At 37.2% G+C, this 15,682-nt stretch overlaps 1 protein-coding gene and 1 long non-coding RNA gene across 4 annotated transcripts in view; one reads left to right on the forward strand and one right to left on the reverse strand.

Annotated features, from left to right (window-relative positions):
• KHDRBS2 (KH RNA binding domain containing, signal transduction associated 2) overlaps positions 1–15,682 on the forward strand; it is a 372,356-nt gene that overhangs the window by 230,735 nt on the left and 125,939 nt on the right. The gene's annotated exons all lie outside the window — the stretch shown is intronic.
• On the reverse strand, positions 4,595–6,162 carry LOC133272894 (uncharacterized). Its single transcript, XR_009744598.1, has 2 exons — positions 6,094–6,162; positions 4,595–4,925 (listed from the first exon to the last, which is right to left on the reverse strand). It is a non-coding gene; the product is annotated as an uncharacterized LOC133272894 (long non-coding RNA).

Raw genomic sequence — 15,682 nt, forward strand, 5'->3', positions numbered from 1 at the left:
TAACATGTAAATAGATACATGTAAGTTTGTATTCAGCATTGTGTTATAGATACATAACAAATAGAAATTCGGGTAGTTTTCATGGAAGCTGATACAGTGATGCATATTTAGCAAGAGCGGAACTGTCACTTTTTCTTATAAGATGTTAAAAATAATTGTTCTGTAAACATCAAAGCTTTCAAGTCATCCTCATTAATGCTCCCTTCTGTAACTATCACCATAACAACAAATACCCAGGTAGAGAGGAAAGTGCTATCAGTTACGATGTCTGACTTTTTCCAGCTGTGGCAAATCCGAGGGTGAAATGAACATCCCGCTCATTCTGTAATCCTATCACAAGGAGAACTGTTGAGGAGACACACTATAATTGAGAAGATGCAGTTTTATTCAATTAATAGTCTTCTTAGAACAGAAAAAAAATAAACCAAAACAGAAATTAATCTTTGTTGAAAAAGCTTTACTCAACAATCTGTATTTACAGAGTAGAGATTAGATCACGGCCAGTTCAAATCAGGGACACACATTCTGTTAATGCCAAGAATCACAACTGAACAACAGCTGCAGAAAAGGAGGGGAAGAAAGTTACTCTCTGTTATTCTTTACCTCAACACAATTTCCATCTTTAATGAGAAGATAGCTCTGCTAAAAAAGGAACTTAAAAAGTATATCCTTCCTTGATGGGTAGTGTATTATCCACTAGTATCAAAATGTATGACGCTTTCTGTGCAGAACTCCATCTTTTTTTAATCCATGAGTGACAAATTTCAAAATAGAGCTCTTGTGATGTAAGATTAATATTATCAATTTAGTAAATATTTTCTTCTTTTTGTTTGTTTGTTTTTCAGCTGCAGTACTAGTAAATGTCCTAGGGTATTAAGCAGTTTTTAAGGAACATTTCTTACACTTTTTATGGATGGTAAATATATGGAAAGCAGGGGGAGAAGTTGAGGGAGCTGGATTATCAAGGTCAGGAAAGCATTCAGCCAATTCCACGTTTTTTGAAGTGCTTACACTCCGAGGAGCGCCAAATATGCACACAGTTAAATGAGTTGTTTTAGTTTGTAATAGATTACTCCAATAAAAACAAATGTGGTTTTGTTTTTATTTTGCCTACTTAGATATGCAAGAAGCATATCACTTTATAGGACAAATTCAGATGTTTTAGAGATCCTTTCATCTCCTGTGTCCTTTCAGCATTGCTATTCCACTGTTAGGAATATGTGGGTTTCCCCTGACTTGCTGTCATTCACCAGTTTGCAATGAAAATCTTTTGCCATCTTGCAAAGACTTGTAAGTGCAGTCTAAATCATCTTGGTATTTTATGGGTATATTATGACTGAGATAATAATTAAAACTCTGTTGGATGTGAAGGTAGAAGGAAAAGGTCACTGTCATACATCTGTACATGAATTTGTAAATTATATTTTAGGGGGAAATATTTTTCATTTTGCAGGAAATAATCAATACAGTTTTTCTTCCCAAATAAACCACTATATTACATATCCAGCTGGATACTAAAAGCAAGTGGATCTGTTTGTTGACCAGTAGCATAATTGTTGTTCTTTCACACTGAATCCTAGAGATGAAAAAATATTTTTAAATGAATAATTTATCCAATTTACTTTGTCTTATTTTCTGCTTGTAGGCCACCTAAAAGCATATTACAATTTCTTTGTAAATGGTTTTTGGTTTTGAATACAGTGTTTCACTCCAATTTTTGCCTACTATATGCAAGCACCATTGGTTTGAGTAGTTGTGCACGAGTGCAAAGTCATTGATTGTGTGTATCGATATTTTTGATTTTTCTTTGCTCCAACAGAATGTAGCCATTTGAATGCTGAGCTGGAAGTGAACTCGAGAAATAGAACAGGGTGGCTGCAGCACATATTTTTTTTAATGTTTAAACAGCATTTAATGAAAAAAATCTGGAACTGCTTGCTCAGCACTACTAATCAGAGATTGGACTGACTGACCTTGAAACACCGTAGCTGTTCAAATCAGTTTGCATAAGCATTTGAAAGTTTGTGTCAGTCTTTTGTAACTAGCCAATATCTGAATATTTTGAGGTTTTCTGACGGCCTGAGAGGCCATAAAAGCAGATGTCTAAAAGTTTCTCAAGAAAACTCTTGTCACCGGTGAAAATACTCACATTCAACACTTTGAATGTTGAACAAAGAGAAAATTATTTGAAAAGACTTTCAGAAGGGAAGAGGTAGTAACCCACCTCATGCCTTCTTTACTTATTTTTGAAACAGATATGTAGTTTTTATTGCAGTGTACATAGTATCTTAGAGGAACTTTGGAAGGCTACCCACAGGAAGAGGAGGTACAGACATATAGAAGATATATGAAAAAGGAAATAAACGCCTACTACATGAACCTTACTCACTTTAAAAACAGCTCATTGTGTGTCAGTTTGGAGGAGGAACTTAACTAACAGCTGCATGCAGCTTCTGTGCTCAGAGAGGTGGTCCTGGTGTGTAACCTGGTGTCACGGTTTAACCGCAGCTGGCAACTAAGTACCGTGCAGCCACTTGCTCCCCACACTGTGGGACTGGGGGAGAAAATCAGAAGAGTAAAAGAGAGAGCTCACGGGGTGAGATAAAGACAGTTTAACAGGTAAAACAAAAGCTGCTCATGCAAGCAAAGCAAAATGAGGAATTCATTCACCTCTTTCCACCAGCAGGTGTTCAGCCGCCTCCAGCAAAGCAGGGCTTCATCATGCATAATGGGTACTTGTGAAGACAAATACCATAATTCTGACCATCCCCATCCTTCGTTCTTTTTCCCCTAGCTTTATGTGCTGAGTATGACATCATACAGTATGGGATGTCCCTTTGATCAGTTGGGATCAGCTGTCCTGGCTGTGTCCCCTCCTAACTTCTTGTGCGCCCCCAGCCCCCTCACTGGTGGGTGGGGTGAGGAGCAGAAAAGGCCTTGACTCTATCTAAGCACTGCTCACTGAGAAGTAAAACATCTCTGTATTACGAACCCTGTTTTCAGTACAAATCCAAAACATAGCTCAGTACTAGCTACTGTGAAGAAAACTGACTTTATCCAAGCCCAAACCAGCACACCTTGTGAATAAGAGCGCAGCTCAAGGCTACTAACCTTAGTTCAGTGTGACCGATCTGTAAGTGCTCCTTTTGTGCTGAAGGAGACGTCCTCCAGAGTTCAGTGCAGAGCAGAAGCTTGACCTGGTCATTGTGAACTTTATTCAAAAGGAGATTCTTTCACTAAGCTGAACTTAGCCCTTTGTCATTACTCTCTGAGATAAAATTTTACATTTCTAACTGCAAACATCACCATAGTGAAGTTGTCCCTAGTTGCTGAAAGGGACTCAAAACTTTATTAAAAAATAGCCTTCTGGACCTCAGGTTCTGTTGTGTTGTTTTGTTGTTTAACTGAAAATCACTCAAGAGTGGTTCCCCATTAAATGTGTTATAGATCATAGTCCTACTCCTTCCATAAATGCAGTACATAAATTAATTTGAATTGCTGCTTAATTCTTCTTTCTGTGTGTAGCAATGCATGCCATGACCAGCTTGCAGCAGTGACTCAGTCTGGAACCTTTCAAAACCGCTGATTTACCAGTGACCATGTTGTTACTCTGAGGATGCTGAAAAGCCTGCTGTGAATAGTAGGGAGTTCCAGTAGGCTCCTCGGTTAGAACTAATGACAAGATGTCTGTTTGGGATTTATCAAGCAACTTCTGTAAATTAGGTTCATATCTACATTGCATTGGGCAGAGATGTTTCGATTAGAGAGAATGGTACTAGAATTGCATTTTAATTGCCTCTTTTCATCTTGTGTAGTTGTGGTCTGGGGTTTTAGTTTTGTCTATTAGACAGCTGATGTCCCATCTACAAATCTTAAAGTGTTTCTATATCAGTGCACCAAGATAGGAGAGAGTAACTGAAAATGAGTTCAGGTATTGTTTCAGTTCTGCATCATCATCATTATTGGCAAGGGCAAGGGTAAGACCGATTTTGTGCAACTTTTTCATTACAAAGGTTAAGATTTATTTGATTGGACATCTACTTTATCACGTGTGTGACATATAGTAAGGAAAATTAACATTAGTACAATCTTTACTGATTGAGGTGAGATTTCTGGAGTCTTTTCTCAACAGTAGGCAACTTTAAGGCTAAGTAAGGTCTTGCTGGCAACTTATGCAATAGACATGACTGACTGAGGTTCATGATTTATACCAAAGTGAAGAGTTAAGAAGTGCTTGAGTAGATATTCTACTGGAAGAAGCATCCTGTTGAGGCAATAAAGCCGGTGTTCAGCACTATATATTTTAATCTGAGCATCCAGACTTTTTCACTCAAGATTAAACCTAAATATTTGAAGGGTACTTAACCCAAATATAAGCCAAAAATACCGTTGCTTTCAGATCCTCTGTTGGAAGGATTTGCATTTGACTCTGGAGCTGTATTTTTGCCTTCTGAAATCAGGAGTTAGTAATGAGCTGTGCAGTGATATTTTTCTTTACATTTTTTTAGAGCTATGATGAGCCTTGCTAAGAGGTCTGACTTAGCACCCCAGATGCAAAGAACTGGCAAAAAAAGAAAAATTTGGGACTAAAATATGCATTGCTTTTATATTTTACTTGCAAATGCATTTTTTTCTCCTGGATAAGAAAGGAGACTTTTGCACAGAAAGCCACTCATCTTAATATGAATACTTAGATGAGTTTCATGTATTTACAAAGAAGTACATAATTTTTTTTTCCAAGAAATAGGTCAGTCTTTTGAGACACTGAGAAGCTGGTACAGCTCCTAGGCCTAGGATAGCCAGATTAAAAAGCAATTTTAAACACAAATATTCTCTCTTGCCTCTCATTTAATTGATCAAACCACCCAAACACAGGTTCTTGTTATCTTCTGGAATAAGTGAAGAGCAATGCTTTTAGAAAGTCACTGGAAAAGAACCACACAGTAAGATAGATTGTGCTTTTAATGTCATGTTGGTTTCCCCTTCATTTCAAGCTATTTAAAACGAAAGCAAATGCCACATTCAACTGTTTATTCTATGCTCAATGATTATTTACTTTTTTCAGTAGTTTTCAAACTGAAACAACTATGCTCATTTATTCAGTGCCAACCTAGACAGTGAAAAGACTGACAATAAGAGGCATTTTGTCACACTTCAACGTTTTAAAAAGGATCAGCATTTACATGATCCCCAAAATTGTGGTTGCAGAACTTTTGTTAATATTTTAAGCAGGAACTCATAGGGCTTTTAAATCCATTCTATCTGCCACTTCTGATGGAAACTGTATAAAAAGTGGCACTTCCTGTTCATGACATACTTGCACCTGTGTTAGAGCTTTAATGTATTTGTTAAAGTGAACAATTGGTACTTGATTCTGCTACTTTTGAAGTCTATTTCTATAATCCCGGTAGGGCATTCACAGTGAGAGTGAGGCCCAGACAATAAAGAAGTCTTATTCCAAACCGTAAAATAGTGAAATATATTGGATACAATGAGAATCAAGGGAGATTATTTTCCTTTTTTTTTTTTTTCCTAAGTTGGTATTTCCAAGTTTTAAGGTATGGCACTTACTTAATTCTGTGCCTCTTTTGGGTGAAAAAAAAGTCAATGAAGAATGTACTGAGACTAAAGAGCATTTGAATAAAGCTGGAATTATAGACATATTAATCTGCATGGCTGAACAACATATTGATTAAATATGATTGATTACCTATATATGCCCAAGGCACTTAGAAGAAGAGCTAAGCTATATTCAAGTTACATCTGCTGTGACTTGAAAAATCAAATTTTATCTTTACTATAATAGCAATAAGCAGGATAATGTTTATATTATCTGAAAGAACCTTTTGAGCTTTAGAAGAATACTGTGAATGGCTGTCTCACAAAGTTAGAGTGGATTTTTCAGTTAGTTATTTAAACTTTGGAGAATTTGGGCTGTGGAAAGTATAAATATATTTATTGTCAGAAAATCCAGCAACACAGATACAGAATGAAGTAGTAGCAAATATTTTGTGGTTTTCTAAGAGCAAAAACCACCGTCAGCACCAAACCTTCCGTATTTGGGAACCTGCAGTTCTACAGTTTTTTGCTTACCTATGCAAACTGTACTTTGAATCTTATAGATGGTACTTGCCGTCTCACAGATGATAGTCTGAATAAATAAGGCTTGCCTCATGAGACCAAAGGAACTATCCTGACATCAGTGCATCAATGAACATGAATGTTGCTTTCACACTCATCACTGCTATGAATTTCTCACAAACTGGCAATGTGCTCTAAAGCAGACTTTATTATATAATTTTCCTTATTTGTTTTTATTTTATATAATAATTATTAATAATAATTTAGTAATCATAGGTATTCAATAGACTAAACTTTTCTCATAAAATACATAAAACTCTGACATCTACTTATAAATGCTGCAGAAAGATTTTGTGGAGGATAAGCTTTTCTGTTGTCTTCTTCAGGCTCTCCTTACTTAGCAAAAATAATTCTCTTCTTGACCTTATTTGTCAAGTTTTCAGTTCAAAATTATTTTCTATGCTAGACAGAGTAGAAAAGAAAATGCTGAGGCAGCTGTACATGTTTTTAGTATTATACATGATGTTAATACAACCACAACCTAATAAATATTTATATTTGTTATCTAGAGTTCTAAGTGAAGGGCATCTCTCGACTGATCATCCAGATGATCATGTGGTCCTTAAATATTCATAGTGTATACAGTTATATTCATTCCTAAGATCTTACATAAAAAATATATGGAGTATTCCTCATAGAGACAGAATCTGCCTCCATCATGCAGTGCACCATTTAATCATTAAACAGTGCGATTGTTCAGGAGTCTGTTACGAAATATCCTTCTCTACTGTCACTTGGAACTGTCACAACTTGTCACTCGGCGATATGATGGAGAGGAATGTTGGTTGGTATAAAGTAACTCTGTGGGCATTTGCTGACTAAACATTGCCATGCGACTGTAACTCCATCAATGTTATCTTTTTCATGGTAAATTGCAAAAGTGAGTTGCAAACTTTTGTTTATACTTAGAGAGTTGCTGTTAAAGACTTGGGATGAGTCCAGTTTAATTAGAGCTGTTGAGAGTTGGTTACTGTGTGAATTCAGCATGGGTGGAAGGCTTGGGTTTTCTCTTTCACTTCCCAAAGTTTCTTATCCAGGTTTAGTCCACCAAGATACTAAAAAGTAAGTAATTTTGCACTGCAAGGTTCATCATGAGTGGGCAGTTCCCAGGGAACTAGACACATACAAACTCAGTGGTAATGAGAACAGCTCAGTTTTTGCAGACTGGTAAGCGCAGAGACTTCAGCTGTGCCAGGGAGAAGCCCTGAGCTCTAGTTTGAGGAAAGGCTCTGGGTCATAAGATGCTATGGCACTTAACGTCATCACACCAGCCTTGCCTCCAGCATAGCACTCTTACTCATGTGTTTTTCAGTGTACCCTTTTGGGGAACTCAGATTAGTGGCTTTTTGTTATACTACATAAAACAAGTGCTCTTTATAGCAATAGATTTCATGTACACCTAACGGAGTACTTCTGGTTTGTGTATTATCTTTATTTACTAGCAATTTTCAGTGTAGCTAAAAGGTTAACTTTATTAATATAGTAAAATTGCACAGTTTAGGAATCAGTTTATATTAATCAAAAAATTGTATGGATTGTTCCAAAAGAAGATTTTAGTTAAACTGGAATTTAAAGGCATGTATTTAAAAATACTTCCTGTTGCAGTAAGCTTTCATCAGAGTTCATCTATGTTGTTCTCTTTAGTACATTTGTGACATTGTCATCTTGTAAAAAATACCTCTGCATAAAACTGCAGAGATACATATTTAGCAGCTGCACTTAAAATCAAAGGCAGACATTACAGAGCACAGTTCTGTTTCATTCTCTGGCTGATGGGCCTTTTAGCCAGTTGCCTCTATCCATATACTTAGTGCTTACTCAGGATAATTGAAAAAGAAGATTTGGTTTTGGTACAATAAAAGGCCTGAAAGTAGTCTTACATGCTTATAATCTTTTTTTCGCCTTCATTATGTTCAGTGCATTTGCAACTGATTTTCAGTTAGGAAGAAAAATGTTTGTGCTAGATGAATTATCTCGCCTATTTGGGCATAGAAGCACCTGTCCAGCAATATGCCTGTTCTTTCTGGGTATTTAAGGGATGCTGAAATGTATAGGTGAGCCTACATCTTCATACACATAGGAATGCATATATATACCCCATGTATATATTGTATAGAAGGCTGTCTCCAGATGTGTCTTGGATGCAGGCCACCTGCAACCACACAGCAGCAATTGCTTCTCCAGAGGCAGCATGTGAATATCCTGTATCTATTGCTTTTGGAAGGAGAAGGGTTTATAACTCTACAACTGCCTTAGCATTTCCAGTTAATCTTTGCTTGGGCATAGAAATGCATACTTGCATTCTGATGCGGATATGTGTATATGTTATCTATAGCTACAGCACAGAAAAATGTGGTCCATTTCTTCCAAAATGTCTGTTTATAAGGACTTGATATTGCACAGAGCTCCTTTACAGCTAGCAATGTGCATGAGTAACTGTGTAAGGAATCAGCATGAAGGATCAGAGAAGTAAGATTTAACATATATTTTTTCTTTTCTAATATGAAAAAAAGATACTAACAAGTATTTGAAATAATAGGTTTACTCAGATGGAGTGGATGAAGTACATGGGGGGTGTTCTATATTTTGTTTAGCAATGTGGTATTAAAGTGACTGGGACATTCATATGAATATCTCTTTGTCAGAGGAAGAGGTCAGCGTAGTTCTCAAATATGCTCAGTTGTAAAACAGTCAGATCAGGTATATTTTATCAAAGGTGCAGACTTAGTGCACCTCTTTAAACCATAGCAAAAATGTTGAGAAAATTGATCTTGTTATGAAACACAGTACTTTTGAGTTTGACCTATAGGGCTCTTAGAGAGTATAGCAATAACTAGAAGAGGGAGATGCAGTATAACAGCTCCAAGACAATAAAGCAGAAGGCTAGAAGTGAAAAACATTCTTTCTCCATATAGACCTGTTGAAATTATGGTTGCCTGAATTTTAATAGCCTCTATAGTCATTTAAGTGCTTGTCCTGGGTTCAGCAGTAGCAGTCATGTTTTTTTCCTTTGTGTTAGCTGGTGCAGTGCTGTGTTTTGACTTCTAGTTTTGAGAACAGCGTTGGTGAAGCCGATGTTTTCGGTTGTTGCTAAGTGATGTTTACCCTGACCAAGGACTCTGTGAGGCTCATGCTCTGCCAGGGAGGAGGGGGAGCTGTGAGGAAGCAGAGACGGGGCGCCTGACCCGGGCTAGCCGGGGAGGTATTCCATACCACAGCACGTCATGCCCGGGGTGGGGGGTAACTGGGAGTTACCCGGAAGGACAGGAGCTTCCGGGTGGAACTCGTTTTCTTGGCCGGTGGTATCGTATTCTCTTCCCTTGTTATTTTCCCTTATCATTGTTTTAGCTGATAGTAGCGGTGGTGATTTGTTGCTGGACTGTTCTTGTCTCAACCCGTAGGAGTTGCACTCTCTCGATCCTCCTCCCCGTTCCTCCGGGAGCGGGGAAGGGGAGAGCCCCGGTGCAGGGAGGGGGGGGGAGACGAACACGGACCTTGATTGTTGTCAGCTTGGCACCACTCACTGGGAGTGAGTGAACAAGTTACCTGACTGGGTTTAAACCACGACAGTGCTGTTACTCATAGACAGCCAATATCTGTCTGACTGCCGGCTGTTGTTTTGCAGCTCTTAGTATGGTGTAAAAATCTGTGGAATGCAACATCTGAAATCATGGAGTGCAATGTTTGTTCAGTGAAATTAGATGAGTAAATTCTTCTTCTATCCCAAGACCCTCTTGCAGACGTACCCCCGCACTACCTTATGCAATACAGTAAAAGCACTGTTAAATGTTCTCAAAATCAGTATATTTGTCCAAGTGGAGTGAATAACATTACATATCAGTTCCTAACAAGGTGCTTTAAGTGTAGCCTTGGTGTTCCTACTATCCTCCAACTCTTTTGGTGTCAATTACTGAGTTTCTGTTATGAAAATATTAGGCATCCTTTAGATAATATGCTACCACAAATTCTTTTGATGGCCACATGTCTGTCAAATGCAAATTATTTAAGTCTGAATGGGAACACAGCAACTTTAAGGTCATCTTTGATTTGGACTTTCCAGTCCCTGATTGTTGTTTCTTTGCAAACCAACCTTTGCAAACCAAGCAGATATATGAAAGGTGAGTCTTATTATGGGGCAAGATATAAATTAATGCACTGTACACAAGGATTTTAAGAGTTTTAGTTTCTCTTGACCTGTATTAGACTCACAGAGCTTTTCCCAGTTTCTTTTTTTTTATTTAAAAAAAAAAAGAATAAATTAAATTATTAACCCTATTGATTATTCTTTAGGAGGACTAAACTGTAAAATATGCAAGAATACATTTGAAGTGTGCACATATCAGTATTTTAAAAATAAATTGTCCAACTCTGATGTTGCATCATTTTACTCAACACTGGATTTCTATAATCACATGTACTCATGCACTCGTCTTTATCAAGACTTTGCATGTTTATACCAGTCCTCAGGTGTGCTAGAGTTGGGAATTTTCTGAGAAGAAAAAAAAAAGTAATTAAGAAATACTACATTTAAAAGACGTTGAAATTCAAAGATATTTCTTTCTATTTTATCAGCCAGTTACCATCAGTCATTGTGCTTTTTGAACAAACACTGCTTGTAATACTTAACTGACATGCAGAGTTAAAATGTATGCTTCTTTCTTTCAAAACAAATCTTATTTTAAAAATAGATAATTCCATTTTTATTACCTATTTGTGTGCTATTGCAAAAAATGGCTTCGGAGCCAGGTTTGATTTGGCTCGCTTTGGTTTTATTGCCGAAATTGCTCAGTTATGTAAAAGTTTGCAACGTTGTTTTATTTTTATTTAATTATCAATAATATTAAAATAATAAGTGTTTTTAAACTTAAACTGAATTTTGAACTTTGAGTTTTCCAAGTGTTTTGGCAGATCTGCATCAGTTAACTAGATGGTATGCAAGTAAAGAAAAAATATTATAAACAAATAAAAGTAGAGGGTGTGTAAATCAGGCTGTAGAGGAGATGCAGAAGGGACTTGTGTTTCGTTGCAAGTTAGATTTTGCCATATTTAAGTATGGCCACTGTAGCTGGGAGTAAAAGAAAAGAAAAAAGAAAAGCATAGAATCACTGAAATACAGTTGTGAAGTCTGAGTGCATCTATCAAATAAATTAGAAGCCGCAATACTTTGGTCATATTTCACTTTCCCTGAACAGCCATTTCACTTTCCTGCAAGGCCACCCTTCATGCAAACAGCCAAAACAAATAAATCCAAAAAGTCATTTGGAGCCTTTCTAGCTTATTTCTCCTGAGGCATCTATTATAAGTTGTCATTTTGAAAAAAACAGCAGAAGTATCTTGTATGTGCTGAACGTAACACAGAGCAACAAGGGGGGTGGGGGGGGAAGGGAAGTAATTTTGATTGTGTTTTATTCATTTCACTCAGCTTTCATTTTTGTTTTCTAAGGTAAAAATCTGATGCAAGTGATTTGTCTTGTATTTGCATAGTCTAATTGACTATAGTAGTGGAGTATAAGTGCGGTTACTACCTCAGATGTAGCTGTAGTTAGTAACTGTATGGCTGAATCAGTGGTTAGTGCATGTACTATTTTTATCTCCATGCACAGTGCAGTATGTAGAGGAGTGCAAGTGTTTTCCTCCTTCAGAATCTGTTGCAGTCCAGTGTTGTGGTATCCACTTGAGCAGGAAGCACAGGGAAAGAAGCTTTAAATCCCTGAAACCAGAGGAAAAAAAGTCAGTGTCTCACATCTTGGATTAATGAAATGCTGAATTAAAAAGAGTGAAAGGACTACTTTTACTCTACTCTTCTAAACTTTTGCACAATTTCTACAGAAGTAACATACACGCCTCGCCATCAGAGAGGTCTCAGCGTTGAGAGCAGGACTTGCCTTCTTACAACCCAAACAATGGCACCAAAGTCTTGGTGAAGATCTAAGTTTATGCAAAGCTCTGTTTTCACCCTTTCAAAGAGGACAGCTAAAGGGTGCTAGAGGGTACAGCACTGTGAATAACCAGTCTTAGTTACCTAAGTGTTTCTGTACATCATTCAAGAAAATGCATTCATCCTGGATGTCATTAATTCCAGTATGGTTCTTTTGTTTATCCAGGATCAGAAATTTAAGATCTTACATCACACAAAGTTTGCAAGCAAAGCAGGCTTCTAAGTCCTTAAATTATTTCTGATAACAGGACTTAAATTCTAAATAACTTAGCTTTTAGCTTGTTTTTTTGCATACTGTTCATTTGGGGGGGGGGGGGGGGGAGTGGGGAATGATTCTGTCTCTAAAAAATCCTGCCTTTCTGCTTTGATGAGTCTGTTGCCTTACTAGGAGGAAAGCAGACTACAGTGTGGCAAGGAGCTAATACTGCTTTGATAGTCCCTGACTGAATGAGGACATTGTTCAGGTGAAATTCCATTTTGAATTAACTAAAAAAAAAAAAAAACAAAAAAAACAGCAAAACTTTTAAGGGATCTGCTTTATTTCCTAAGGACCTCAGTCGAGCTGTATACAGTCATTTGCTGTTTGTGTTGAAGGAAAGGAATTGTTATGAAGACCTAAGCTTCCACATTGTTTGGAAACTACCAACTTATCCATACTTGATCAGAATTTATATATTTGAGGGTAAGCAAAACAGGTGACTGGGTACAACCTGAGCTGTTTAACATTCTGTAGAGCAGAAGTAATGAATGAAATCTGAAAGATGTTAAAACAAACTTCCCAGTTTCAGTAACATGAGGCTTTTCCTTCCCTAGCTGGGAGATAATCTTGTTGAATATTTCCTTTAAAGCCGTGTATCAGTATTGCCACACTGAGTGTACAAATTTCTATGACTTAGATGTTGAGTAGCCATGATAAAGAATTAGAACATTATTTTGGGAAGGAAATTGCCTTCAGTTATTACTGAGATATTTTCCATCCTCTCAAAATGATACATACTGATGCAATAATTTGCTTTGTAAAGAACAATTTTGCTCTGCTAAAAGTGCTGGTTAATTTAACACTGTAAGTTTTATCACTCGAGGTTGTCTTCTTGAACTGTCCAGAGAGCTGCTGACCTTTTTAAAAAAGCAAAGTGAAAAATCCAAAAATATACTTTGTTTCTAAGTTCAAAATATTATTTATTTCATGAAGCCTGGTTGATGCAGCCTAGAATTTTATGACTGCTTTATAATTTCCTTATTAAGGAAAGTCAACAGAAAAGATGCTGTATAAAAGACTGAGTGTTGCTGTAGCCTACTTCATCCACTGAGAGGAAGACAATATAGAAACAAAGAAAATGAACACTGAATTAACAAAACCAGCAGGATTCTTAGGATGCATACAGGTTTGCATAAATGATCTATAGGTTGTCTAATCATCATGGTCCTTAAGGCTGCATATTAAAAAAAATATGCAGTCTTTAGGGAAAAAGGATAGCAAATATTTTGTGTTGGCAGGTGGTCATGCAAGATTATTCCATTGCCTGAGCAGAGTTCAGAAGTACAAGTGATGTAATAATAGATGAGTGCATCACTGTAAATCCAGAGTGGTTTTTCAGAAAAAGGAGACAGACAGCAAAATGAGAACAGTTGTATTTCCAGGTAGAAAATGAGATATTTCAAGAAAATTACTACTGGATGTGCTGAAGCAAGCTTTTATCCCCTGAGATACTCTTCGTTGGACCACCTATCAAATCGTCAAAAATGTTACTGTCACCTTATTCTTCACAGCAATAGGTTTAAACAGCTCTTTCATCTGGAAGCAGTGGTAACAATTTCAGGCCTTATGCAAGCACATGTAAAACAGATGCATTTTTTCATGGATGAAGTTAGGACAGTGGGCTGAATCTCCTAGGTATAACTGTCCTTACTCTAGTACCTAGCTAGAGGTCAAGAGAAGGGGGAACCTGAAATGTGTGCAGTTATCTTTTACTGCATATCAACTGGGGCTGCAATGGAAGCCATAAACTTCAAAGTAACATTTCAGTATGTGCCAAGTTCAGAATTTCCCCCAGGACCATGATGTAACCAGCTCTTGCAGCATGATTTCTGAATAGACCTGGTTAGCAGGAGCAGGGGTCTCTGTAAGACAAAGCAGAAAATGTAGTAGATTGCCTAAACATTAGTACAATCCAGCTGTGACAGCTTGACTTTTTTATTTATTTATTTATTTTAATTCTTCCAGGATTTTAGGTGAGCAGTTTAGATTTAAAGATGCCTAAAGCAAACCACAAAAGACAAATTGACTTGTTGAATTAGAGTTGCTTGTCCTTCATAGTCCTTGGAGGGGTACAGGTATAGATAAAAGCCCAACAAAAAGCCTTGTTTAAATTTTAGCAAGCAGCTGTCAGAGACGTAGGAGCTGTCCTTTACCGGTCCTAATGAAAAAAACTCATCATGCATAATCTTTCAACAAAGAGGCTTATTGAACACAACAGGAATGTAAAGATTATTCCAAAGGGTGCCAGCCACTACATGAGTTGCCCTTGTGATTTACAGCTGCAATATCATGCCCTGCATGAATTCTGTGACATAACAATCTGTCAGTCCTCGAAGCTATGAAGTCACCCCTTGGAGATAACTGAGTCAGCCTCACATTGATGGTCATTTCAGGACATGACTATCAGTTCTTTGCTTAATAATAAAATTGTGAGGAGATTTAAAATGCCATGCTTTAGGTATAAGACTAACAATCCTACTAAACTATAATAGAGGTGATAGATATTTTAAGATACTTGAAGTACTAATCTAGTCCGAAATTATGTGTCAGATCCATTTCAAAATGGATAGATAGGAACTGACAAGGGTCCATAAGCAGCTTGGAAAAGAAGTGAGATGTTGTCACCAGGTTATTTAGTGAGATGTTGTCACCAGGTTATTTAGTGAGATGTTAAAAATATTCAGTCATTTTTACTAAGATATGGAGAACTGAAGAGTTCCAGCCATCTTCAGCTGTGAAGGACTATGTTTTAATTTATGTGTGCTTATTTAAGATTCCAAAGTTGTTTGGGTAGTATACAAATAAAAGATGCAAACATTCATTGTTCCCAGAGATTTTCCGTTGTATGGAAGAATTTCCTGTAGTGATACGCTGCTCCTTAATGTCATCAGCATGGGGACTGAGCCACTTATAGGAACATGTTAAATGAGGCTGATTCTTTTAGATACACATCCTTCTTTCCATTAAGGATGAATATCATTTAAGCTAGTTGTATCTGCTTGAGAAATTGTCTGTTTAGAGAAATTAGTGTTTTCTTTGCAGTAAGAGGTCAGGAGAAGAAGCTTGTGACAGCTTCATGTTGGAGCTCACTCCATCATCTCTGACTGGTCCCTGAAGAGTTTCTGTCTCAGGAGCAGGGCAAGCTTCAGCTTGTGATTTACAGCTGCAATACCAGACCCTGCATGAAAGTCCTGACATAATTGTGTTGATTCTAGAAGCTGCAGAGCTCAAAATCCTTGTAGAAAGTTCAGTTCTTCCTGATAAAGGAAGTTTTCAGCCAGCCTCTGATTGGTGGAAGATCTTTGAGATTTTTCAGTCCAGTGAGCAAATCAACATCTATGAGG

The sequence above is a fragment of the Pezoporus flaviventris genome, unplaced genomic scaffold, assembly GCF_033815535.1.
Source record: "Pezoporus flaviventris isolate CSIRO_AGI_PZ_B2104156 unplaced genomic scaffold, CSIRO_AGI_Pfla_v1 ptg000031l, whole genome shotgun sequence".
Lineage (NCBI taxonomy): Eukaryota > Metazoa > Chordata > Aves > Psittaciformes > Psittacidae > Pezoporus > Pezoporus flaviventris.